Source organism: Mustela lutreola, chromosome 9 (assembly GCF_030435805.1).
Source record: "Mustela lutreola isolate mMusLut2 chromosome 9, mMusLut2.pri, whole genome shotgun sequence".
Taxonomy (NCBI): Eukaryota; Metazoa; Chordata; class Mammalia; order Carnivora; family Mustelidae; genus Mustela; species Mustela lutreola.
Genome location: NC_081298.1, coordinates 15643883 through 15670909, shown reverse-complemented (window position 1 = coordinate 15670909; position 27027 = coordinate 15643883). Strand labels below are relative to the sequence as shown.

The window sequence follows — 27027 nt, the reverse complement described above, 5'->3', positions numbered from 1 at the left end:
AGCTTAGTTCCCAGCCTTCAGATGCCCTCTGAAGCCTGTTGGAGAGGTCTGTTCTCAGGGGCTTGGCTCATGAGTTTGTGTTCGTGGGGAGCAGATGGGAGGTGTGGGCAAAGTGTGAGCAGAGCTGCCCTGGCCACAGATGTGGGAAAAGGCTCTGACCCCAGGCAGCTATTTGTGACCCCACTCAAGTCCTCTGCCTCATCTTCTGAGAAAAGAGGGTGTATTCCTTATTCAGAAGTCATCATGCAACATTCACTGGAGCCCAAGGAGTTAAGAAGGATGCCCCAGGGTTCACTTTCAAGGCCAGTATAGTTGTTCAAATGAACCAGGCTCCTACCCACTCCACTCACAACCTCTGGTTCAACCAGAAAAGCTACATGCTCTCTTTGAATGGAACATTTAATGAAAGCTCCATGGCTCAGTGGTGTTTGGAAAGCCAGAGGACCAGTCAGTATGTTTCAAGCAGCAGTCTTCACCCATTAACGGTTCATGCAATTTATTGGGTTTCTGATTTAGGGTAGCACTAGCTGATGTAACAAACAAACCTCAAAAGGCAGTTAGAAGTTTATTTATCTCTGTCATCTGAGGACCCCAGAAGTGGCCCTGACTCTGAAGGACATTTGTCATTTCTGCTCATATTCCACTGGTCAGAACCAGTCACATGACATTGGTCAGCTGCCGAGGAATCTGGGATGCACGGTCCCTCTAGGCCAGCTGTCTTCCAGGAATCGCTTTCAGCTGTGGAAGGGGGAACATGAATGTGTTGGTACACAGTTGGCCGCCTGTAACATGGGGTCAGGCACACACACGACACAGTCAAATATGTATAGCAAATGTGAGTATACAATTTTTAATGTCAAATATTTCAAAGAAAAATTGCACAGGTACATAGTGATAAAGGCCATGAGACAGAATGCTGCTTATTGATGGGAGAATCTCAGTGAGGGATGTCCGGGTGCTCTGTACCGTTCTTTCGCTCTTCAGGAGGTTTGAAATTTTTCCAAAGTAAAGTGTCGGGGGAAATATAACTGTTAAAAATTTGCTAGGCTTAGGATTAGACTAGAACAAGCTATAAATAGGAAATGATTTAATTGACGTTTAGGGGCTTTGAACTTGGAGGCAGGAGTCAGCAAAGTTTTTCTGTAAAAGGCCAGATGGTGAATTTTGGGAGCTTTTCAGGCGGGGTAGGATCTAAGTGGCTGTCGTAGGACCTTGGCTGCATGAAAGTGGCCATAGGCAACATGTAAATGAATGAATGGGGGTGTGTTCCAATAAAACCTTATTTACAAAAATAGGCAGTGGGCCAGATTTAGCCAAGAGGTTTTTAGTTTGCTGACTCTTGCTTTAATATATGATTTTTAAAAATTGTATTTATTGGAGCGCCTGGGTGGTTCAGTGGGTTAAAGCCTCTGCCTTCGGCTCAGGTCATGATCCCAGGGTCCTGGGATCGAGTCCTGCATCGGGCTCTCTGTTCAGTGGGGAGCTTGCTTCCTCCTCTCTCTCTCTGCCTGCCTCTCTGCCTACTTGTGATCTTTGTCTGTCAAATAAATAAATAAAATTTTAAAAATTGTATTTATTTATGAGAGAGAGAGAGCTTGAGGACAAGCAGGGGGAGCAGCAGACAGAGAGAGAGCAGGCCCCCCTGCTGAGCAAGGTGCCCCATGTGGGACTCGATCCTACCACGCTGGGGTTGGGATCATGACTTGAGCCGAAGACGGATGCTCAACTCGCTCAACAGACTGAGCCACCGAGGCGTCCCTAATATATGATTTTTAAAAAGATTTCTCTTTTATTTATTTATTTGAGAGAGTACAGAGCGAGAGAGAGAGAGAGAGAGAGAGAGAGTGAGAGAGTGCAAGCATGAGCAGGGAGGAGGGGCAGAGGGAAAGGGAGAAGCAGACTCTGCTGAGCAGGGAGCCCCACACAGGATTCGATCCCAGGACACCGGGATCACGACCGAAGCTGAAGGCAGACACTTAACCAACTAAGCTACCCAGATGGCCCAATATATGATTTTTGTAAAAACCTCTGAAGCACATATTTTTTTTAGGCAGATACATTCTTCCTAGAATTTAATGCATACAGTCTTTATTAGAAATGTAGATCAGGGGGCGCCTGGATGGCTCAGTGGGTTAAAGTCTCTGCCTTTGGCTCAGGTCATGATCCTGAGTTCTGGGATCGAGCCCCACATTGGGCTCTCTGCTTGGCGGGGAGCCTGCTTCCTCCTCTCTCTCTGCCTGCCTCTCTGCCTACTTGTGATCTCTGTCTGTCAAATAAATAAATAAAATCTTAAAAAAAAAAAAAGAAATGTAGATCAGCATGTGCCAGCTGTTAGGGACCCTGAGTCTATTAATGTCCCCTCACTGTGCTAGCTAGACAAAATAATTTCAGAACATTGGCTGTTCATAGAATCAGCTGACTTCTTTCATTATCATTCCTTGCCTTTTTTTTTTTTTTTAATAAAAATGTACTCTTTGGGGCATCTGGGTGGCTCATTTGGTGGACTCTTGATCTCCGTTCAGGTCACGATCTCAGGGTCATGACATTGAGTCCTGCCTTGGGTTCCACGCTCAGCAAGGTGTCTGCTTGAGATTCTCTACCGCTGCCTCTGCCCCTCCCCCACTGGTGCACTCACTCACTCTCTCAAAATAAAGTCTTTAAGAAAAACGTACCGTTTAAAAGAACATTTTCATTGACGTATAATGTCCATACAGCCAAGAACATGAATTATAAATCAGAAACAGATAAGTGAAATTTCACAAAGATGACCACATCCTTAAAAATGAAGTAAAATAGAAGAAAAAACATCCCAGTCCATCTCCTCTAATGAGTAAATTTCACATGTGTGAAACTTTCGTTTCATTTATACATGTTTATGGATGTGTAATGGGGTTGTGATCATAGCGAGATTTGATAAAGTACTTCTTGGAGCTTCACACACACAAGCTTAACTCCTTATCTTCACAATGGCCCTGTGATGTAGGTACTATTACTGTCATTCCCGTTTTATAGACGAGGGAATGGAGGCAGAGAGAGGTTGAGTCACTTGGTGAAAGTGATACAGGCATTAAGAGGAAATGCCAAGGTTCCAGCTCAGGCAGGCAGGCTTCAAAAGAGTCGCTGTTCTATAGGGTCATGGTCAAAATGGTTTCAAAGCCACTGGACAGAATGTTCCCGAAGGTTCTTTATAGACCTAAAAATAGCACACTTTTCCTTAGGTGTACCCACAGGGTAGGGCTGATTTTAGGAGTATATGGACAAACATTTTTAAATCTTACTGACTTTATATTACTGTGTGTTAGAAAATTTTATAAATAGCATACTAAAGCACTAATATAAAATATACTTTTAAAATTAATACATGTTTTCAAAAGAAAGAAAAAATACCAAGTAAATAATTACTGTAAAGTACAGGTAACAAGCAGATTTGGCAAAAATTGTAAAAAGGAATACAGATGTCTAGGACTTTGGAGTCAGATACTGAACTTGGCATCACGTGACTCAGATATGAGTCTTGGTTCCTTCATCTTCTAGTTCTTTTTTTTTTTTTTAAAGATTTAATTTATTTATTTGCCAGAGAGAGAATGAGAGCAAGCAAGCACAAGGAGGGGGAGTGGCAGACAGAGGGAGAAGCAGGCTCCCCATTGAGGAGGGAGCTTGATGCGGGGCTCCATCCCAGGACCCTGGGATCATGCCCTGAGCCAAAGGCAGAAGCTTAACCAACTGAGCCACCCCAGATGTCCCTCCTGATTTATTTTGTCACTTCTGTAGTACTCACTAGGGGCCAGGCACTGTTCTAAATCATTTGTAACGATTACTTCCTTTAATTCTTAACAACTGCCCATTGAGGTAGGTACTGCCATGGTACCCATTTCTCGGAAGGGGTAATGAGGGCTCAGAAATGTGACTCATCCCAAACCACACAGACTGCAAGAGTCAGAGCTGGGATTCAAACCCAGGCATTGTATTAGCCATGGCAGTGCTAGCTGGTGTAACGCACCAACCCAGTATGTGAGATCAAGAGTTTATCTCCTGGCTCAGTGGGTTGGGCCTCTGCCTTCTGCTTAGGTTATGGTCTCCGGGTCCTGGATCGAGCCCCGCATTGGGCTCTCTGCTCAGCGGGGAGCCTGCTTCCCCCTCTCTCCCTGCCTGCCTCTCTGCCTACTTGTGATCTCTCTCTCTCTCTCTGTCAAATACATGAATAAAATTTAAAAAAAAAAAGAGTTTATGTCCCTCACCCAGGGACCCCAGCTCCTTCCACCTTAGCTGGCAGATGAGTTTTATTTTAACCACTGCACTCCATGGAGATAGGTAGAACTGTCTTTGTCCTTTTGAGCTCCATGTGTTCTGAAAAATGGGTGAATAATGCCATTTCTGTGGACCTCTCAGGATAGCTCAGCTCAGCAGGTGCAGCCAGTGTTGTGGGATGTAAAGTCTTAGCATTGTTGTTATGCTGACCAACACACGCCTTCTAGTGTTATTGTGAAGGTCAACTGAGCCGGTGCAGAGAAAGCTCATCATTCAGATACAGATGGCACCAGCTGCGGAGAACAGTAATGATACAATGTGGTTACGTATATGAAAACAGTGAATATTGACTTATCTCCAGATTGGGAAATAGTTACATAGGATCTTGCCTCTTAGCAAGTCAACATTTTACATCTAAGACTGAAAAATCAAGTAGTGGTATAACCATGATACGTAGAAAAATAGAGGAAAACTAGCTAGAACAGTTCCAGGTGGTGGCCTCTGGATGGCAGGAATCAGATTCAGGAAGAGAAGGGGGACAGCTGCTATGACTGGTTTCCAGCTTTGTAAAAGTACTTGTTTTCTTTCAGCTGAGCACCTATACACCTTGACTAAATTTTTGAAAAGAAAATTTAAATTAAAAAGGAGAAGAGAGGGGCCCTCAGTGGGCTAAAGCCTCTGCCTTTGGCTCAGGTCATGATCCCAGGGTCCTGGGATGGAGTCCCGCACCGGGCTCCCTGCTCAGTGGGGAGCCTGCTTCCTCCTTGCTCTCGGCCTTCTTCTCTGCCTGCTTGTGATCTCTGTCTGTCAAATGAATAAATAAAATCTTAAAAAAAAAAAAAAGGAGAAGAGAATAATTAAGCGTTATTTCAAACATGAAAACAAGAGTCCTAGAACAGAAAGCCCCGAGTTAGGATTAAATGCAAAGTTCAGGTTACAGGAGAAATTCCGAACACATTCATGTTCAAAATCCCTGCGGAACACCTTTCAGCACCTTTGTGTTGCTGAAGTTCTTTTCCCTAACCAAAGAGTCCCACACAATCCGACTCTTGTCTGCCCCTCTGGCCTCTCCTGTCTTTGCTCCTTTTGCACACTCTAGTTCAGCCTTACTTGCTTTTTAACTATCTTTCGATCTCTCCAAGCATATTCCTGCCCCAGGGCCTTTGTACTCATTATTCCCTCTGCCTGGAACACCTTTTCCTCAGATCTTCCCATAATGGATTTCTTCTCATAGGTTGGGTCTTAGCTTGAAAGTTTCCCACTTAGAGGGGCCTTCCTTGACCACACGAATCTGAGCCTGCCCCACCTCTGCCCATCGCTAGCAGTCCTCGTATCTTCTACAGCTCTGGAGTCGTGCCTTTGCCTGTCTCCTCCACTGCAGAAGACGTTCCATCAGAGAGGGAATCTGGCCTCCTGTTGCCTGCTAAATCCTCAGCATGTAGAACAGTGCCCGGCACACAGTAGGTGCTTCATAGAAACCCATGGAATGAGCCGGTACAGCCAGGGGCCGCTGAGTAGTATGCTGAGGGCTGGATGGGTCAGTGGTGTGGGGAGAAAGCAGCAACCCCTGCCTGGGCTCTGCCCTTTGTAAACAGGCCTCCCTCTGCCCAGACGGCCACTGTTTGACAACTGTCTGCTGTGGGACCAGCCAAGCCTGGGCCGCCCCATTGCCAAGGCCCCAGGATTCCCTGGGCCGAGCAGCCGAAGCAGCCACACCTCAGGGAGGGCTGGTGCAGGAACAGGTTGAAAAGTTATCCAAACAGGCATGAGGAAGGGCGGAGCCTGTGGTGAGACACAGAGGGGACAGTTGGCCCTTCCTGGGGCAGAGCCCAGGGGCGCTGGAGGGAGGCCCTGATACACCCAGCCGGTGGCTTCCCAGGTGGGGCCTGACCTCCAGGCTGGGCCTCCAGGATCCAGTTCTGGGTCCCGGCTCTGGTCCAGACTTGCACAGGGACCAAAGTCGCTTACTACCTCTGGGTCTCAGTTTCCCCCCACTGTAAATCAAGGGACTGTGGCAGGTCAGTGGTTTCAAATTTAAACAAGTGGGAAAAAAAAAAAAAAAAGGCAGCCGCAGCCTCTCCAAACAAAAGTCTTACCCGGAAGCCAATTCATAGGAATGACACAGTGGAGGCCCTCGGTTTAAAGCAAGAGTTGGGGGGATAGGCGTGGGGGGAGGCCTGGGTGGTTCAGTTGGTTAAGCATTTGCCTTCGGCTCAGGTGGTGGTCCTGGGGTCATGGGATCAAGACCCGTGTCAGGTTCCCTGCTCCTTGGAGAGCCTGCTTCTCGCTCTGCCTCAGCCTCTCTGTCTTTCATGAATAAATAAATAAAATCTTAAAAAAGAAAAGAAAAAGAGCAAGTGTGGAGGTGTAGGAAGCTGCCCACAGCCCCTTTGAAGGAGCCGCAGCGTAAAAACCACAGGGATCCTTGGTCTCTGAGTTTCTTCAGGGCTGGGCAGTGGAAAAAGTATACCCAGAGCGGGGCTTCTAGACTCTTCTAATCAGAGACCCAAGTTCAAGCCCCACACACAGTGTGACCTCAGGCAATTTACTCCACCTTTCTGAGCCTTGGTTTCCCCTCTCTAAATCTGACATCATAAACAGTATCCTTCATGACAGCAAATGTTCAGCATAGAACCCTATACCTAGTAAATTCTCAGTAAGAATAGTGAAAAAAAAAAAAAAATCAATGCTGGTTATTAGGAGAAGTAGTAGAAATGACCAGAAGAGCCAGTTCTTTGTCTTTGCTATGAGTTGGGAAAATATTTAACTGCCCTGAACCAAGTTTCCTTCTCTGTAAACCATGGTCAAGGATTGAATGCAGATCAGAGTCTGAGGTTCAGCCCACCCAGTTTTTGTTTTTTTTTTTTAATATGATTTGACTTGAATGCCAACCTTTAAAAATCCCAACTTCCTGCTCCTCTCAAAATAAATAAATAAATAAATAAATAAAATAAAGGGAAGCTCTAGCAACACTTGGTTCCCGATTGCCATGAGGCAAGAGTCAGACTGGAGCAATTTAGCCTGGATGTACTTTCTCTAATTTGCTGTCGTTCCCACCATTTCTCAATGTCCCTGCACTGAAGTCACACTGATGAACAGAAACCATTGTTTGCGGCCCCGTTTTTCTTACAGGAAAGTGTGAGATTGGCTCATGTCCCATCTGTTCCATATACCGTTGAGGGCAATTGAATTTGGGACCCCGGATTGCTAAGACCTAGGGAGAGCTCATTATTTGTGAGAGCAATCTCCTATTTCATAGATTTATCATTTGTTTAATGTGACGGTTGAAACATTTAAAAATTACATGGGGTTCCCATGGTACTCCTGCTGAATAATGTTGCTCTGGTCCCTTGGACCCTACGGCAGTGACTGAGTTCACTGTTCACTCATCGCCTCTGTGTCCCACGCTGAAGAGACCAGTCCTAGCCAAACCTCTTGGGCTGGTGTCCCTGACTGGCTCTTCTCTCCTCCCTATAATTATCTCTGGCGTCCCCACCCTTGTTGCCTGCTTGGCTGTCTGGAGGACCCAGACTCCAGAACTCCAGTCCCAGTCTTCTAGAATTCTTGACTGGGGAAATCTCACCTCCCAGCCTACATCTGGCAGCCATTGTGTTTCCTTTATCAGACATTCGCATAACACAATAGTCAATTTGAAACTTAATTACACACCCATTCTTCTGTCTCCAGCCTGCCCAATTTACCCCAAATCCAGTGATTTTGGGGGTGGAGCTGGGGTGGGGAGAGGCGTATTTTTTCCCTCTTCTCCAGGGCAAGTCATGGTTTTCAGAGATAAGATGGACTGGGTTTGGGGGAGGGACTCAGGTCCTTCTATGGCAAAGGCGCAGACTTTGTTTTTGGAAGAGATAATGTCCACAGCTCCCCTGGGGGGATGAGAGAATCCTGAAGGACTCAGGGAGCAAGGGGGAAAAAGGAATCCTGGCAGGTTTGAAGACCACCCCTCCCCTTCCGATGGGGAAGCCTTGTCTGGTAGTGGGTGAGAACTTGTGCTGCAAAGTTGGGAAGACTTCGGTTAGAGCTATGCAAGCCAGATGCCTTGGATAGGTGACAGTACCTCTCTGACCCTCAGTCTCCTTCTCTGTAAAATGAGGATAAGGACATACCTATCCTAGCACAGTGTGTTTGCATGTAAGTGCTCCCTAAATTCTAGGCTACGATCATACCTTTTGAAAAGGGACCCATAGGGGCCATGTGGGATCATTTAATCAATTTTTATTTTGCCTCGGTACATTTTCATAATTCTCCTACCATGAATCTGCTTAAAATAAATAATGAAAAAGTTAATAGAGAAAGGAAGAATAAAATTAAGTGGAAACATCCTAACACAGAGCTCCAATGTGGCAGCCCGTGGAGATCACTGTGTCAGACTTTCCAAGGCCGCTCAGGCAAGACAGATCCTATTGTTCGATGTTTGAAAAAAGTTAGAAGTTTGATTAAAGGAAGTTCTGCACATTTCATTACTGAGCACTCCTCAGAGTCCTTAACACATGACAGAGTGCGTTGGACACTTCAAGAGAGACCTCCAGGGGTGCCTGAGTGGCTCAGTGGGTTAAGCCTCTGCCTTCCACTCAGGTCATGATCCTGGGGGTCCTGGGATCGAGCCCGCATAGGGCTCCCTGCTCAGCAGGGAGCCTGCTTCCACCTCTCTCTCTCTCTCTCTGCCTGCCTCTGTCTCCCTGGGATCTCTCTCTGTCTGTCAAATAAATAAATAAAATCTGTTAAAAAAAAAAAAAAAGAGAGAGAGAGAGAGAGAGAGACCTCCAGTGTGCCCATGATGGCTCATGACCGAGCCCCATGAAAAACATTAACCCCCATGAAATCTCTCCCTGCCCCGAAGCAGAGAAATTCTATAGCTTAAATACATTCCTAGATTTTAAAAATGATACATTTTTTTAGATATCTTAAATGATAGGATTTTTAAAAATTACATCCAAATTGTCTGTTGCTGGTAGATAGAAAGTTACATTTTTCATCATACCTCTCCTTTCTTTTAAGTTGGAAATATTACAGACACGCAGAAAAGTAGAGAGAATAACATTGTGAACACTGACGTGCCCATCGCTCAGTTTTGTGGAATCTTAACATGACCGTTTCCTCACTGGATTCCCTTTTTGTTTTAATGAGAAGTGAGATGTTAAACTTGGCATTGAAGCCCCCTTGAACCTCTCTCCCTAATCTCATCCCCCAACCACCTCTCTCGGAGGTGACCACTGTCAACTTTTGCTGGTTAGCATTGGCAGACATGTTTTTATACTTCTGTTACACGTGGCTACATAAGCAATATATACTACTAATCTGAAGGATATATTTGAATGATACATTGTATGCATCCTTCGGCAGCCTCCTTTTGTTCCTTCATATCATAGCTTTTTGGATCTTCCCATGTAGAGACAAGTAGCACTAGGTCACTCACTGAAAATGCTGTTTATGAATGTCCCAAGTGTGTGTATTCTGGTTTTTTTTTTTTTTAAGATTATTTATTTATTTATTTGACAGGCAGAGATCACAAGTAGGCAGAGAGGCTGGTAGAGAGAGAGGAGGAAGCAGGCTCCCCGCTGAGCAGAGAGCCCGACGTGTGGGGCTCGATCCCAGGACCCTGGGATCATGCCCCGAGCCGAAGGCAGTGGCTTTAACCCACTGAGCCACCCAGGTGCCCCTGTATTCTGGTTTTTGACAATGGAGTTGTTTCCTGTTTCTCTTTGCCAGCAATGCTGCAAAGAACGTTCTGATACCCGTGGCTGTGGGTTTTTCTAGGATAACACACAGGAGTGGAGTTTCTGGATCTCAGGTAGTGGACATCTTGTCTTTGATGAAAGATTGGTATTTTGCTCAGTCTCACCCACCAGCAACCACTGCAGTCCCCCGTGTTTAGCAGTTCTGAGAGGTCCACATCCTCACCAGCACCTGATTCCAGAAGGTGATGAATTTAAAATGAGAATTTGTATTTCCCCTATTAGAAGAGGGAAAGGCTCTTTTTCATTTGAGTTTACACTGGAGTGGACTTGTATATATCCTTTTCCCATTTTTCTGTTGCATTCTTTACCTTTTCCTATCATTTGAAAGAACTATTTATTCTTTTTTTTTTTTTTTTTAAAGATTTTATTTTTAAATAAGGCCTTCCCCCAATATTGGTCTCAAACGCACAAGCCCGTGGTGGAGTCTCACCGACTGAGCCAGCCAGGTGCCCCAAGCACTGTTTATTCTCGATCCAAAACTTTTTTCAGTTACAGTAGTTGGAAGTATCTTTGATCAGATTGAAGCTTGTCTTCTCACCCTCTTTAGAGCCTCTTTTGTTGTACACAAGTTTACAGTTATGTGGAAGTTACATTCTGGTTAAATTATAAATCAGGTCGTTAAATTTACTAGTCTTTTCCTTTATGGTTTGTGTTTGTCCATAAAATCTCGCAGTGCCCTGAGATCATAAAGATACTATATGAAATATTTTCTTCAGGTTTTAAAATTTTACTTTGCATATTTAGATGTTTATTTATAGGAATTAATTTTTGTGTAGGGTATGAAATAGAGACGCCGTTATATTTTTCTTCAAATGGATAACCAGTTGGTCCCACAACATTTACTGAATAGGACATCATTTCTTTCCTTCCTCTCTTCCTTTCCTCCTTCCTTCTTTTTTCTTTCTTTCTCTGTCTTTCCTTCCTTCCTTCTTTCCTTCTTCTCTCTCTCTTTTTTAGAACATTCTTTCTTGACTAACACGCACTGTCATTTCTTTTTGTCTCCCATTTTCAGATATGTGTAGATCTGTTTCCGGATTCTGTATACTGGTCCACTTGCCTATCTCTAGTAGCCACGTTTAAGCAATAAAATTTTTTTTTTAAAAAACCCAGGTGAACCCCTGGGGATAAAAATATATGTTTATAAAAAATAAAAAATTTTAAAAAAATAAAATAAAAATTTAAAAAAAATAAATAATAATAAAAACCCAGGTGAGTGAACCCACAATGACACCAAATAAAAAGTTTAATTTAAAAAATCTCCCAAAAGAGATGGTTGAAATTATTTAATAATATATTTTATTTAATCCTATATATATACACACACAATTTCAACATCTTAATTATTTCAACATCTAATCACTAAAAATAATGAGATTTTTTTTGTTCTTTTTTAATATAGTCTCCAAATATGATGTGTACTTGACACGAACAACACATTTTAATTTGAACCAGCCACATTTCCAATGCTCAATGGTCACAGGTGGCCGGTAGCTACCATGCTTGACAAGTATACATTTAGCTTTCTGTATTGTACAGCATGTCTTTCTCATAGTGTAGTTGTTATATAAAAACCATCTTGTGTATTTTCTTTGTTCATTTATATAAATTTTAGGAGGGTGTTCAGTAGGACAGAATAAAGGTTAGAGGCCAATGGCATACTGATCTCCTCCAGTGGATTTCAGTTAAAGCAACTACCATATTTTAAGTGCTTGCAGTTTGCCAAGTACTAGGCTAAGTGGCTTTATCCTGTTGGGCTTTTAATTGAAACTTCATCAAATTTATTGATTAATCTGGGAAGAACTGACATCTCTACATAATAAATCCCTCTGCCGTGAATATGCCACACTGATATAGGTCTTCATTTATGTTTATATAAGGGTAGGTATAGGTCTGCTTTTATGTTTTTCAAGAAAGTTAGATAATTTTAATAATCCAAAGTCTTTTGTTAGATTCATTCTTAGATAATCTTCTCATTTGTTGATGTTATATTTTCAGTATATCAAAACCAAAATGCTTTTAATATGTTGAAAATGTATCCAGTTGAGGCGCCTGGGTGGCTCAGTGGGTTAGGGCCTCTGCCTTCAGCTTGGGTCATGATCTTAGGATCCTGGGATCGAGGCCTGCATCAGGCTCTCTGCTCTGCGGAGAGCCTGCTTCCTCCTCTCTCTCTGCCTGCCGCTCCACCTACTTGAGATCTCTCCCTCTGTCTGTCAAATAAATAAAATCTTTAAAAAAAAATGTATCCAGTAACCTTGCTAAATTCTCTTCCTACATCTGTTTTTAATTTCTTGTTTTATTGTGTTGTTAGGGACTCCAGTAAAATGTCACATAGAAGCAGTAATAACGTGCATATCAGATAGGGTTTGGTTTGTCCATGAGTAGCTGAGGCACCGAATAATAGTAGCTTAAACAAGATAGATTATTCCTCATTTCTGTGAAAGCCCAGATGTACGCAGTCTAAGGTTAGGATGACAGCTCTTCCCCACAGCAGTCCTCAGGAACTCCTTGCAGCTACTGCTCTTCTGTTTCCATGAGGTCTTTATCCTCATGGTCCAAGGTGGCTGCCAGTGCTCCAGCCACATGTCCTCATTACAGAAAAATGGAGGGGACAAAGAAGAAAATGGAGTAAAAGTCATGTTGCAGCTGTCTTTTAAGAAAAGATCCCAGGAGCTGCCACATTACAGTTCTGATTATATTTCATTGACCACAACATGTGTGCATGGTCTCAACCTAGTGTGACTTCAATCTCTTCGGAGGGCATCTGTGTGCTCAAATGAAAACTGGAGGTTCCATTACAAAGGAAGACATGGAGATTAGATAATATCGGACAACACAATGTGCCTGTGCCACATTGGGCAATCTTGTTTATTCTTCACTTTATTTATTTTTTAAAATTTTATTTATTTGAAAGAGAGAAAGCAGCGAGTGGGCTGAGGGGCACAGGAAGAAGCAGGCTCTCCACCGAGTGGGGAGCCAGACATGAGGCTTGATCCTAAGACTCTGGGATCATGATCTGAGCTGAAGGCGAGATGCTTAACCAACTGAGCCACCCAGAAGCTCCCATTCTTCACTTTAAAGGGACACTTTGACCTTTTAAAGTTATCATATCTGCTTTAGGGTTCGGTAGGGAGCTTTTATAGGGTTTTCAAAAGTTTTTTCAAGTAAGCTAGAAATTTTGTCTGTTTTTTAGTCAGTGTTGAGTATTCTTGATCGCTTTTTGTGCATTTACTAAGAAAATCATATTTTTCTCTCCTTTAATTTGCTAGTTGGTAAATAGATATTCTCAGGTTAAACTATTTTTGCATTCCTAGAATAAGCCTACTTGGTCATGATGCAATTTGGTATATATATTTATATATTTTTTTATTTTATACATTGATGAAACTTAAAAAATTGTGGTAAACTATACATAACATAAAATTGACCACTTTTGCCACCTTTTAGTGTACAATTCAGAGGCACTAAGTACATTCACATAGTTATACAACCATCACCACCATCCATCACATGAATTCTTTCATCTTCCCATGAATTATTTCATCTTCCCATACTGAATCTCTGTACCCATTAGAAGATAACCCTCCATGCCTCCCTTCCCTTCCCCTGACCCCTGGCAACCACCTTTGTTCTTTCTGTCCCTACGGACTGGACTGCTCTAGGATCCTCATATAAATTCGTCATTTTGTGATGGGCTTACTTCATTTAGCACGAAGTCCTCAAGGTTCCTCCATGTTACAGGATATTAGAATTCCCTCCTTTTTAAAAAACTGAATGATATTCCATTATATGTATATATCACATTTTGTTTCATTTCATCACATAATATTCCAGTGTATGTATATATGACATTTTTTGTTTTGTGCGTATATCACATTTTGTTTGTTATCACATTTGTTTTTTTCACAAACATGCATTTGTTTGTATCTGTCAACTGACACGTGGGTTGCTTCTACCTTTTGGCTGTTGTGAAGAACGCTGTTCTTCCAGACCATGCTCTCAGTTCTTTGGGGTACATAGCAAGGAGTGGAATTGCTGAATTGTATAGTAATTCTATTTTTAATTTTGTAAGAGAATGCTATACTGCGCTCTGTAGCAGCTGTGTTATTTTATACTCCTTCCCAATAGCAGATCAGAAGGGTTCCAGTTTCTCCATATCCCCACCAATGCTTGTTATCATCTGTTTGTCATTTTTTTGTTGTTTTTTAAATAATATCCGTTCTAAAGGTGTGCAGTGGTATCTCATTGTGGTTTTGCATTGATTTGCATTTCACTAATGATTAGTGTTATGGAGCATCTTTTCATGTGCTTCTTGGTCATTTGTACATCTTCTTTGAAGAAATACCTATTCATATCCTTTGCTCATTTTAAAAACTGGTTTTTGTTACTGTTGTTGAGCTGTAGGAGTTTATATACTCTGGATAGGAACCCCTTACCTGTTGTATGACTTGCAAAGATTTTCTCCCATTCCAGGGATCGCCTTTTCACTCTGTTGATGCTATTCTTTGGTGCACAAGACTTGTTGATTTCAGTGCAGTCCAGTTCATCTATTTTTTCTTTTGTGTCTTCTGCTTTTGGTGTCATATCGAGAGAAATCACCACCAGATCCAATATCATGAATATTTTCTTCTAAGAGTTTTATAATTTTAGCTCTTGTGCTTGGGTCTTGATCCATTTTGTGTTAATATTTATATATGGTGTAAGCCGAGAGTCCAGTTTCACTCTTTTGCATGTGGATAGACAATTTTCCCAACATGAATTTGGTTTTGATCCAGTTTTAGTTAAGACTTCTGCATCTGAGAGCTGCTACTTTGATTCAGCCTTTGATTGATTGCTGGAATCATTTCACTATGCTTTCTGACAGGTGGCCACTTAGCTTGGGCTTGATGCTTCCAGTGACAAGATGCTAACAACTTCATAAAGTGGTTTTTCCCCTGGTAGATCTATTGTATCTGGTAGAAAAAAATATTAATTTGTGGCACACACCTTCTTCCTGTACCATTCATCTTTTGGTCCTGGTTTGTTTCCTAGGGCTGTAAGAAGATACACATTCTTTCCCAAAGTAGAGTACTTTGACTTCAGTAAATAACAGAACTACATGATAAGCAACTATATGTCAGGTTTTAAGGTCGATCATATTTACTCCATGAAGCAATTGATTAAAAAGTCCTATTACTGATTTCTATTTTGAAGATGAAGCAAATAAGGCTTAAAGAGCTTATAATTTTCACAAGGTCAGTTATCCGAATGGTAGCATGGATATTTCAAAGGCAGTAGCCTTGACCGTTTTGCCAAGCTGACCCTCTCCTCACACCCAGCAGCCTCATCCCCAACAGCCAGCTCCTTTGGTTCTTTAATTTATTATTCAAAGGATATGGTTTTCTCATCCTGTCCCATCCTATGACACAGGAGGTGTCTTTTTTTAAAGATTTTATTTATTTATTTGACAGAGATCACAAGTAGGCAAAGAAGCAGGCAGAGAGAGAAGGGGAAACAGGCTCCCTGCTGAGCAGAGAGCCCTATGTGGGGCTCGATCTCGGGACCCTGGGATCATGACCCGAGCTGAAGGCAGAGGCTTTAACCCCACTGAGCCACCCAGGTGCCCAGAAGCTGTCTTTATATATATATATATATATATTGGATATTAATTCCTTACCAGATACATGATTTGCAAATACTTTCTCCCTTTCCATACATTGCTCTTTCATTTTGTTGATGGTTTCCTTTGATGTACAGAAGTTTTTTTTATTTAATGTAGTCCCATCTGTTTATTTTTTTGTTGTCTTTGCTTTTGGTCCTCTCTGATGTCACATGAAACCAGATGAGAGGCGTAGAGAGCTGCTGAGAAGTAAAACCTCTAGAACTTAGTTGTGTCATCTGTCCCTAAGGCAGCTCTCCCCAGCAACACTATCCAGCTGATTTATTTTGAACGAATGTGGAGGATTTCTCATTCCTCTTCATCGAGTTCAGACATTTCTCCAAATCCATGTGGCTCTTGATCCTGCAATTACTGAATAGCTCACACCTGTGCAGAACTCACAGCATGCCAGGCACTAAGTCCTTTCTGTATATTAGCACAGAAAATTCCCACAACATCCCAATGACATACTTATTATTATCATCCCTCTTTTGCCATTAAACAACAACACCAACACATACACACAGTCACAGAGCAGTTAAGTAATTCACCTAACGTCATACAGCCAGTCCGTGACAGAACCAGAATTCACGCCCAGGAAACTGGGCTCCAGAATTTGTGTTCTGAGCCTCTACACTGTGCTACCTCCAAACAGCTGACAATCTCAGCCAGCATTTTGGGGCCCCAAAAGATTGCCGCACACTTAGGGACCTCCTTTTTTTTTTTTTTAAATGCAGAGAGAACAGAGGAAGGGCCCAGAGTCTTCGAATGGCAACAGTATTATACTATAATGGTTTATTTCATTCCGTTTATTTTCCCATTGCTTTCTACTTACGATACTGGTGTTTCATTTGGTAGTAAGAACACTTCCTAAGATAAATCCAAATGAAAATAAGTGAGTTGATGTAGGAAAAATATTAAGTAAGAGTATAGGTGGTTTTCAGATATGACAAAAATTGTAATGGTCGTAGGAAAATCAGGGCTCTTTGGAAAGATCATATGCAGTCAAGTTAGGTGAGGCTGTGCAGCAGTGACAGAAGGCCCCGGGTCTCAGGGGCTTAACGCGGCTGAGCGAACCGCTCACTCACAGTACCTGCCCGTCAGGGGCCAGCAGGGGGCGCTCCTCATCCACACTTACTTCCGGAGGTACCCAGGGCAGGCTGTTCAAGCTCCTCCTGTCCAGGTGTGACCCGGGGTCTTTCTGCTCTCGTTTCATTGGCCAGAACATGTCACATGGTCACCTGTAACTTCACAGGAAGCAAGAAGGTGGTCGTGTGCCTGAAATGAGTGAAGTAGAGCAGTTGAGAACAGCCCATAGATGACTATGCATAAAGGAGTCTGAAAGACAGGTCTAGAATGGTAAACTGAGTCACTGCGTTGGATCTGTCTCAGACCACTATGACTTGCCTCACCCAGGGGCCTTCACACCTGTTCTCAGAGAAGGGACTCTGGTCCACCAAGGAGAAGAGGGTCTGACAATACCTTTCTATTAAGGAAATACTGCTCCTTTAGGCTTCCTTTTGGGTGGGAATGCTGTTACTTCATAAGCAGTGTGGGTTGAACTGTGCGGTTGTGCTTTGTTGCTTCCCTGAACGTAAATGAAACAATGTGAACTTCGGCTGAGATAGGCTTTGGTTCTGCCACTACTTGGAAAAGCTATCCAAGAAAGGGAGTTGGAAAGGAGAGGAACTCAAGGACCGTGTCCAAGTTAGGTCCAGAGACCTAACTTGACTGCATATGATCTTTCCAAAGATCCCTGATTTTCCTACGACCATTACAATTTTTGTCATCTCTGAAAACCACCTATACTCTTTTCCAGGCAAAGAAAAAAGAATGTGCAAAGACCCTGAGGCAGAAAGACGAGCAAACAGAAGGCCAGTGTCGCTACAGATACTGGGGTTGGTGTGAGTGGACTAAAATGGGGTTGGAGATGTAGGGATATAGATACAAGGTCATCAAGACCTCATAGCCCAGGGGAGTTTGAATTTTATGAGTTTAATAATAAATGCACAGGAAGCCGTAAAAATTTCACTAAGGGAGGGACCTGAACCAGTCTGCGTGTAAAGGGTCATCCCTGGCCCCTGGGTGAAGAGTAGGTGGTAGGGGAACCAGCGCCTGGAAGAATAGAATAGACGCTTGCAGATCTCCAGAGATGATATTGATGTGGACAGTGTTGGCTGTGGTGGAGATGAAAACACGGTGAAGATCTGAGATACACGTGGAGGCAGCAAGAACTGCATTTTCTGACGATTTGGGAAGGATGGGAGAAAGGCCCTTGGTTTGGGCCTGAGTAAGTGAGACGGGCGTGGGGTGATGAACTAGGACAGTTAACACTGGCAAGGTTGATACTGTTCTTTCAAGGACTGAGAAAGGGGGAGTGTATTTTCCTTCACAAGCCTCGTACCTGAACTCCAGTTCAGGCGTGTCTACTCCAAAGGTCATACTTTCCCCACTCTCCCAGACCTGTACATGAATTTTTATAATGGGGGATATTTATTGCTTTTACTACCATTCGGTGTTAAAATACATAGATGCCCCTGAATGCAAATGTAGACTTCCAACGAAGCCAGCACAAAGCTTGGGACCCTACTTAAAGACGCCGGCACTTTGGGACCAGGTGTTGGGAATATACATTTCACAGATGATGTAAGTGCGACGCCATATCAGCCTTGGGGAACAAGTTTCAAAAATCTTGCTTTCCGATTGGTGCAGTGGCCAAATGCTGCTGTGTGATTGGAGGGATGCTCCGTGCCGACCTGGCTGGGTTTGGAGCTATGTAGTCCGTCTTGGCCTTTGATTGGTGGGATTGTAATGCTACTTCCTGTGATTGGTTAAAACCCGTGAGGTTACTGAAAAGTTACTAAACGCCCGTCCAGCATCGGCCACTAGGTGGAGCCCGGGATGCGCACTGCGAAGCGCTGCAGTGAGTCTGGGCGGCTTCTTCCCGGACGCCCTCCGCCCTGCAGTCCTGCCCAGGTACTAGTTCTGCCCTGTGCCCTCAGGCAACCGCGGGACAGGGGTGGGGGTGCGGGGAACGGTGTTAGAACTCCCAGCTCCAGTCCGGGTGGCCACGCTTCTCTGCACAGCCCCTTTGGCCCCTTCCCCTGGCTCCCGGCCCTACAGAGGACTTCGGCTGACCGACGGGTGGGGCTGCGAGTTCGGGAAGGTTTGTGAAGGCCCAGATCCAAAATGCAAAATTGTGGGGTCTGTCAAAGGAGACGCAGCAGCGCCTCCTCCCTCCACTGTGCCCTCTCCCCGCCTCGGAGCCCTCCTCTCTACAGCCTCTGTCGCGTCCTTTTCAAATCCTTTAAGGACTTTTCCAAAGGTGCATCTCACTGGAGCCTAGGACTGGGCATGCCGGTCAGGGCCACTGGCTGGAGATCACCCTGTCTAAAGACGCCCCTGTCATACCTGCCGTTTCAATGTCTTGCCGCTGCATTTCATCCCTATTTGACATTCTCGTTTTAAAAGTCTGTTTCCTTGCTTCCTGTCTCTCCATCACACCTCTGCACCAAAATGGAAGCTCCGTGAGGGAGGGAGTGGGGAGGGCCAGAATGTCCAGTGACATTTGAATTTGAGATAATCGGCAACTTATTTTTTAAAGTATGTTTCATGTGTTATTTGGTACATATTTATACTTTTTAAAAAATCTTTGTTTATCTTAAATTCAGATGTCCCTGAGCATCCTGTATTTTTATTTGTTAAAACTGCCATCCTGAGGGGAGTGCCCCTTGCCTGTTGGCTTCCCATCTGTGTCTCCGCACCTGCAACAGTGCACGTGGGAAGTGGTGAACACATGTTAAATGACTGGGGGGGATAAATGCCTGCCTTCATTGACCCCATCCATCTGACCCATTATGTGAAGTACCAGCTGGGGCCTGGGAATTGAACGGTAAATGGGACACGGTCCAGTGGAGGAGGCAGGAACCACCATCTGATTACACTGTGGTTATGCAAACTGGTGGGAGCTGTATGAGCACAGAGGAGAAGCCAGCAGGGCTGCTGGAGGAAGATGACAAAGATGGGACTTGGAAAGGGGGAAGGAGAGAAAAGAAAGGTGTGACAGTCTGGGCAGAAGCCATGGCATGTGCAAAGGCTAGAGCCAAGGGGAAGCTGTGGGATTCTGAAAGTTTCGAGTGGCGGAGTGGCGGGGGGGCAGATGTGCAGTGAAGTAGTGCGGTCAGAAATCAGCTGAGGAGGCTCATTCACTGACCGTCGGTACCTACCAGTCAGGCACAGTAGCAATGCTACTGTGCTTGGTTGGTATCACTGTGCCCATTATACAGATGAGGAGACTGAGGCTTAGGGAAATGAAATGCCTGGTCTGGGCTTACAGTCTGAGTGGGAAAAGCTGAGCTTCAGACTCATGTCTGTCAGACTCTGAAGCCTGCACTGTTCTGGAAAAGCCCCTGGGTTAAGGACTGGAACCCAAATTAGAGGATGAAGAAACTAAGCCTCAGAAAGGTGGCAGGGCTGTTCCTGTGAATATGGCTCCCTCAGTTTCACAGGAACCCCACCCCTCAGTCAGCCAAAGTCCTCCTCCTGATGGAGGCACTTTGAGGGGTATGAGACCTCGGGAGGGCCTTGGCAGGACCCAGGAGTCAAGGCTGCTCTACTTCTTGCTCCTGTTTGGGTTGGGTCTCCAGGACCCCCTTGCTGAGCCCTATGGCTAATTCCTTGCATGGGTCCTGGGCGGGTCCACCGTTTCCATGGATATCGCCTCCTACCATCCCTGAAATCTCATTGTGACCAGTATTAAGAGATTAACACTGCCTGGCAGCCCTCCGAGGGTATTGGGTGCCAGGGTGGCAGCAGGAGCCCCCTCAAGGATGAAGAGGTTGCTCACTGTGCGGGACCCCATAGCACCAGGAGGAGGATGTCAGACTGGGGCCAGGGCTTCCCCCGGCACCCCCCAGGTATGGTTCTGACTCCACAGCTACCTGGATGGGAGCACGGGGTGGTGGAAGCGAGACACAGGACCCAGGGGAGGAGTCCAGATTTGGGAGCAGTACAGAGGCCTCGTACCCTGAGCCCCCAAGCCAGAAAGGCTTCTTGATAGGCAGATGCTGTCCTGATCAAGGCAGGTCCAGATTCCTTCCACGAGGAGAGAGGAGCCTTACAGAGTTTTTTAGCTAAAGACCAACTACCTCTTCTTCCTTTGACAGTTCGGGAAACTGATGCAGAGAAGGAAAGTGGCCAAATTCAGTCAGTCAGTGGTCTGAAGCAGGTGGACAGTTTCAAAGCAGCCCTGAGGTCACCTGGGCAGAAAACACTGGTTAAGATGGCCTTGCCCGCCTGTGCCTTGAATTCCGAGTGTTCCTCCCTGACCTCCAGGAAGGGGATCCCCTTGGTCTCTGTCTTCTGGGCCTGTCCCATGGACCATGCCTCCTTCCCTCCCCATCCTGACCTTCCCTGCCTCCCACACAGCCTGACGCTGGCAGAGAGTTCCAGATAGGCTCCACGCCACCAGAGGACATGGCCACCAGGCCCTAACTGTTCCATCCGGGGAACATCCCCTGGCTGGGTCACCATCTGGAAGACTGTGGACATTTTTTGTTCCCTGCTTCAAAACTCACTGGGCCAGGTTTCCTGGAAGGCCACATTGGGGCAGGGGGACAATCACGGCTCTGGAGCCAGGCCGGGGTAGCTCAAACACTCAGCAGTCTGAGCCTCAGTTTCCTCACCTGTGGAGGAGGGCAGTAACCCTTCCTCAGAGCTTGCTCTCAGCCAGAATGGAAGAGAGTATAGTCTGCTAGTGAAGACCAGAGGAAAGTGGGGAACAGCGCTGGGGGCCGGGGTGCTAATCTGGGGCCTTGGATGCTGCTGGGTTTGCAGGAAGCAAGCCTGGAAGAGGCTAGGGAAATGAGAAGAGTGGTGGCCTGTGGTGAGGAAAGGGAGTGGCCTGGTGGGTGGCTGGGGAGTGAACTAAGACTTCTCAAAGTGCACTTTTTTTTTTTTTTAGATTTTATTTTTATTTATATGACAGAGAGAGAGAGATCACAAGTAGGCAGCGAGGCAGGCAGAGAGAAGGGGGGGGGAAGCAGGCTCCCTGCTGAGCAGAGAGCCCGATGCGGGACTCCATCCTAGGACCCTGAGACCATGACCTGAGCTGAAGGCAGAGGCTTAACCCACTGAGCCACCCAGGTGCCCAAAGTGCACCTTCTTTATAGTTTTGATTTTTGGACCACGTGAATGTAATACCGATTCCAAAAAATAACTTAAAAATTTAAATAAATGAGGTAAAATATCAAGTAATAATATTAATAATCACAAGGCCTCAATAATATGAAAGGTGTGCAGCCCAGACAGAGACCAGAGTGTGAGGACTTGACATAAGGAACAGAGAAAGCATGCCTCCGAGTCTCTGAGTTTTTGACCTGGAAAGGCCCTTTGTTTCAAGCCAGTCTCCTTTTGCCAATAGCAAAATACTGGTCATTGGTACCAAGAATCGGGAGCTCCCTACATGGCGGCCACAATGCCAGGCACTGTCTGAATATCATCGCACTGAGTGGGCATTCTGACTTAACAGGAAGCTCTATCATCATTCCCATTTTACAGATGGGGAAACTGAGCCTCACTGAAGCTCGTGAGTTGCAAAACGTGGATGCATATCTAGGCCTTTCTAGCTCCCACCGTGGGTCTCAGTCTTGGCTGCACATCGGAATCACCTAGGGACTTGAAAAAATACTGATGTCTAGTACCCACCTGCCCCAATCCCCAGATTTGATCACTGGTCTGGGGCGGGGCCTGGGCATCAGTATTTTTTTTAAGGTCCCAGGTGATTCTAATTCACCATCAGGGTCGAAGCTGGGCTTTATGCTAGACAACTTTTCAAATAGGAAACCAACGCCAGGGAAGGATATGACCTTGCCTAAGGTCACACAGTGGCTGGAAGCAGAGCTGAGGCAGGACTTTTATGGAGCTTTTGTGAAAATAAACGAGGCACTCTCCTCTGGGCAGATAAATGTCTACGAGCATTTGGTTTGGTAAGTGGAACAGAGAACCTTTGTGAAGTGAGCAGCCTGTACAACTATATGCGGCAACCCTGGCCTGAGTCTCAGGACTCCCAAACACTACATCTCAGTGACCCTCAGGCAGATCCCTGGGGCCCTTCATTACCTGGGTGCAGGGGGACCCAGGGTTGTTCCCAGGTTAGGGGTTCATCCCTTACACCATGACCAGGGCCTGGGCCCCGCAGGAGCTTGCTATCATCCTGCAGGCCCCACAGGGGCTGAGCAGGCCCCATCTCACTCCGAAGGTCATTTCTGCAGATAAAGTCAGGAACATAACCCAGAGGGAGGAGGGATATACCAGGAGGGACAACAACAGCCTCAGCCCAGAGTCACAAGCCACCTGGCAGGAGGCAGCCCTCAGGCAGGCCCCACCCCCAAAGACCCAAGTCCTCCTGGCTTCCCTCCTGATCACTCTCCAGACCATACGCTCTACCCTACCCCCTGAGCCCTGTGGTCAGCATCTCCCACGATGCCCTGCTCTCGGGCCAACGTGCCTTCCAGTCCCTCTGTCATCACCCACCGTGTTCTCTGCTTCTGGATGTTCCTGCGGCCCAGGATGTCACCTCCTCCAGCAATCCATCCCTGACCACCCCAGCCCAGAGACAGACCTGCCCGCCTTAGGCCTCCTCCAGGCCTCCCAGTCCATGCACACAGCCCACACGTGCCTCAGGGTGGAAGCCAGCTTGCCTTGGGGGCACCGAGTGTCAGCCCTGGAAGGGCAGGGTGGCTCCGGGGTTAAGAGCACAGACTCTGGAGCTGGGCTGCTCAGGTTGGAAGCCCAGCTCTTGTTCCTCAGATGCTGTATGAGCTCAGGGCCCAGGGCCCAGACCCTCTGTGCCTCAAGCCTGCAAAATGGTGATAAAATGATTGGCTACTTCATCGACTGGTTGTAAGGCTTAATGAGTTAACCCATGTAAAGCCCCCGGACAGCTGTGTTACCATCAGCCATGGCTGTCCACACTCCGCTTCCTCCTCCTCACAAGCCCGGGAGGTAGGTATGGTTTTCCACCCGCAGGTGAGGAAACAGAGTCAGGGGAGGGCCCTGCAGCTTTCTCTGGGGCCTGACGCCTCCAGAGGGAGGACGTGGCTGAGGTGGGTTCCGGCTTGGAGCCTCTGGGTTACGGCCCAGGGCTGTTCCACGGAGGGTCCCCAGGGCCCAGCAGGGCCAGGTGAACTCCCCAGACTCTAGGTAGCTCCAGGCACCTGTCCGCCTCCAGCCCGCCTCAGGGAGCGGGGCTGAATGGCAGAGCAGGACGTTTTCAGTATATCTTCTGTACTAATGTCCAGAGCACATCACTGAGTCCAGAGAGAGCCCTGTCTTCTCGGACTGGCTGGAGACTCAGAACACCTAGGGTAGCCGCCTGTCCCCGGACAAGGACGCCCCCGACCCCACTGTCCGCATAAGGAAATGAGGGGACCAGGCTGGCCCAGCCTCTTTCCAGTTCCCACCATTGGCGGGCTCTGGCTCTAGGTTTCAAAGGGAATATTACGGGGAGGGCATCTAAGAGCCTGAGAGGTACTGGGTGAAGCGGGGCCTGTGCCTCCCCTGCCAGGCTCCCAGGAGCCTCAGATCCCGTTTGAAAGACCCCGGGGCCCACATCCTCCTCAGCACTCTCCAGGCTCTGACGCTGCAGGATTCTAGAATCCCGCGCTCAAAGCTGCCGCTCTGCACCCCTGTTTGTAAAGCTCTCCCCCCAGCTGCCTTTATCTCTCTTTGGAAACAGAGCAAATTTGCTCAGGACCCAGAGCAGGGGCAACAAGCAGACTGTTGACTCTTGAGCAAAACCTACCCCGTGGAGAGCGGGAGAGGAGGCACTGAATGTGCGTGGGGAGGCCAGCAGCCTCTTGCATAACCCGGGTGGCCTCCTGCCCACCCAGGCCTTTTCAGGGTTAGGGGTGAGGCAAACCGCAAACTCATGCCCAGTTAATTTTTTAAGGCAAAATCAACAGGCTCAGCAATGATTAGCAGGCGAGTAAGTTCGTCTTAATCAGACTGAGGAGAGGGAGGAAGGAGGCTTCTGGGGGCCCAAGGATGGGGCTCGGTTATCAGTTAACCACATGAATGTTGTTTCCTTCCAAATCCACTGGCCTTCAGCCCCGAGCTCCCTCATCTTCCTCTCGGAAGTACTCCTCTGGCAACCCCATGGCCATCCGCGACTGAGGGAACAGACGCTTTACCGTGCAGGGTCCCCAGGAGGCACTGCCAGGGCCCTTGAGAGCTGGGATGAGGGGCCGGGCTCCTCACAGAGCTTGGGGTCTTCTTTTGAAGGTTGAGCCCCCCCCCCCCAGATCCCTCCATGCTGTGTGGCCTTGAGCAGGACCCTTCCGCCCTGTGGGGCTCAGGAAGGGGCCTGAGGTCTATGGTTCAACGTGCAGCTCGCTGCCGCTGCCCTTGGGGGCCTCAGTGTCTCCATCCACCAAATGGGTGGGCTGGTTGAGACCCCCTTTCCAGTCTTAAAGTTCTGTGAGGTCATGACTGAATTAAGCCAATGTGGCCTTATCCAGGTGAGGAGGTGGTAGGGTCAGTGTTTTAGGAATTCAAGGAGGAGGAAAGGTGCCCAAAAAAGGGGGGGGGGCCTACCTGATTATCTGCTGTTGGTACCAGCAAGCGACAGATCCCAGCTCCAGGAAGAGAGCTGTCCTCTCAGATGGGAGGCAGGGGTCCCTGTCGGGTGGGGTGGTCCCTGTCTGCAGGAGTGGCCTGGCAGACCCCAGCTGGCTCAGGACCCCTCCCCCGGACTCGAGTGCTACCAAGGGAAGCAGCAGGGCCAGGCCAGCCCTGGGCCTGCTGGCTGCCTGGACTGGAGTTTGGTCAGTGGTTGGGGACCTATATTGTGAGAAAGTTTAGGACTTTGTCCACAAACTGGAATTTGAAATTTCAAAGGGGCGAAACTGGAGGGCCCTACCCCAGAGTGGAGATGACTCTTGGCTTCTTTCCCCCACGACTTTTGTTCTTTGTCTTGATAAGTCTGGGTTCCCTGCACCACTCCCCGGCGGGGGGGGGTGGGGGGGGCGGTAGGGTGAGGAAAGACGAGATAGTGGGGTAGTAAGCGCCCAGGGGAAGCCAAGATGCCAGGCAGCCTGCGGTGGCCGCTGTCGGGAGGGTGCCTCTGAACTTTCATGTGACCAGGGCCAGGGTCCTTGGCCCCTCAGATCCCAGAGCTCCATGGAAGTGATGTGAGGGAATCTCCAGCTCCCCCAGTCCAGAGTTCTGGTGTCCTTTCTGGGATTCCCGGAGGGAGGCAGTATATAGGGGGTGAAGCCTGTGAGCTTTCTGGTCAGACCTGGGCTCCAATGACAGCCCCTCCTGTGTGGACTTAGGCAAGTCACTCTTTGTCTCTGAGCCTTAGTTTTGTCATCTGCAAAGCAGAGTGGGTAAAATGAGAGCAGTGGTGGAAGGATCTAACCACCGTACTTCGCACAGAATCTCTCCAGAAACATTAGCCATTACTGTGGTTTGAGAGGAAAATGAACTGATCCAGAGTAGCGGCTCTCTTACCCGCTGTCCAGACTGAAGGCTGGGGTGCCCTGCCCACAGCTGGCTCTGAGGCAACCCCTACCCACCCCCCACCCTACCCCACCCCACCCCTGGCTGCCCCAGGTAAGCCCTTCTGCCCTTCTAGAGGCCTCCATCTCTCCATCTTCAAGATGAAGGAGTTGGACCTCTCAGTGAGCTCTGAGGTCCTCTGTTGTCTGCTGGGAGCATGTCCAGTGGGCTCAGACAGGCCACGGGGTGGGGCAGAGAGTGAGAGCGGGTGCTGAGCTGATGGCGTGGAGGCCTCAGGTGTGTTCGAGGCCAGGCAGGCCATCCCCAGGAGCTCTTCTGAGCAGGGGTCCTGATGGCCGCCGATCTTGAGGGTCGTCTAGTGGGTCAGGGAATCAACCATCAGTGATAATTGTCCCTGCTGCACCAGAGGCCTACACTTGGTCATTTAATGCCCACACCATCCCTGCGAAGGAGGTACCAACCCATTTATCTGATGCCAAAACTAAGGCTGGGAGGGGTGGACATGATGTCATAGTTTTGGGAAGTTGGCAGTGCCTGAATTTTGGCTTAGCTCTGATTTCAAGGCCTGTAGTTTACGCTTGAAGTGGTGGTTGCGGGGGTGGGGGAGGGGGAAGGAGGTCTAAGAACGCTTATGATATTATTTAATTTAATCTTTACCACAAACTATAAGTTAGTCCCATTTACTAATGATATCAAGGCTTCAAAAGAATAACCTGGTTGAGATCACAGAGCCAGTAGATCTTACGGTGGCGTGTCGTTCATATGAGGCACATGTATCTAGAAGAAACTGTTTGGGGTCAGTTCAGGGTGAAATAGAGCAGGTCTCTAATCAATTATGCAAGTTCATGTGTGGGCAGTTGTAGTTCAAGA

At 46.9% G+C, this 27027-nt stretch overlaps 1 protein-coding gene and 1 long non-coding RNA gene across 2 annotated transcripts in view; one reads left to right on the top strand and one right to left on the bottom strand.

Annotated features, from left to right (window-relative positions):
* HNF4A (hepatocyte nuclear factor 4 alpha) overlaps window positions 1–27027 on the top strand; it is a 61248-nt gene that overhangs the window by 6572 nt on the left and 27649 nt on the right. The window lies entirely within an intron of this gene.
* Window positions 468–25456, bottom strand: LOC131807594 (uncharacterized). Its single transcript, XR_009344547.1, has 3 exons — window positions 25231–25456; window positions 16775–16914; window positions 468–738 (listed from the first exon to the last, which is right to left on the bottom strand). It is a non-coding gene; the product is annotated as an uncharacterized LOC131807594 (long non-coding RNA).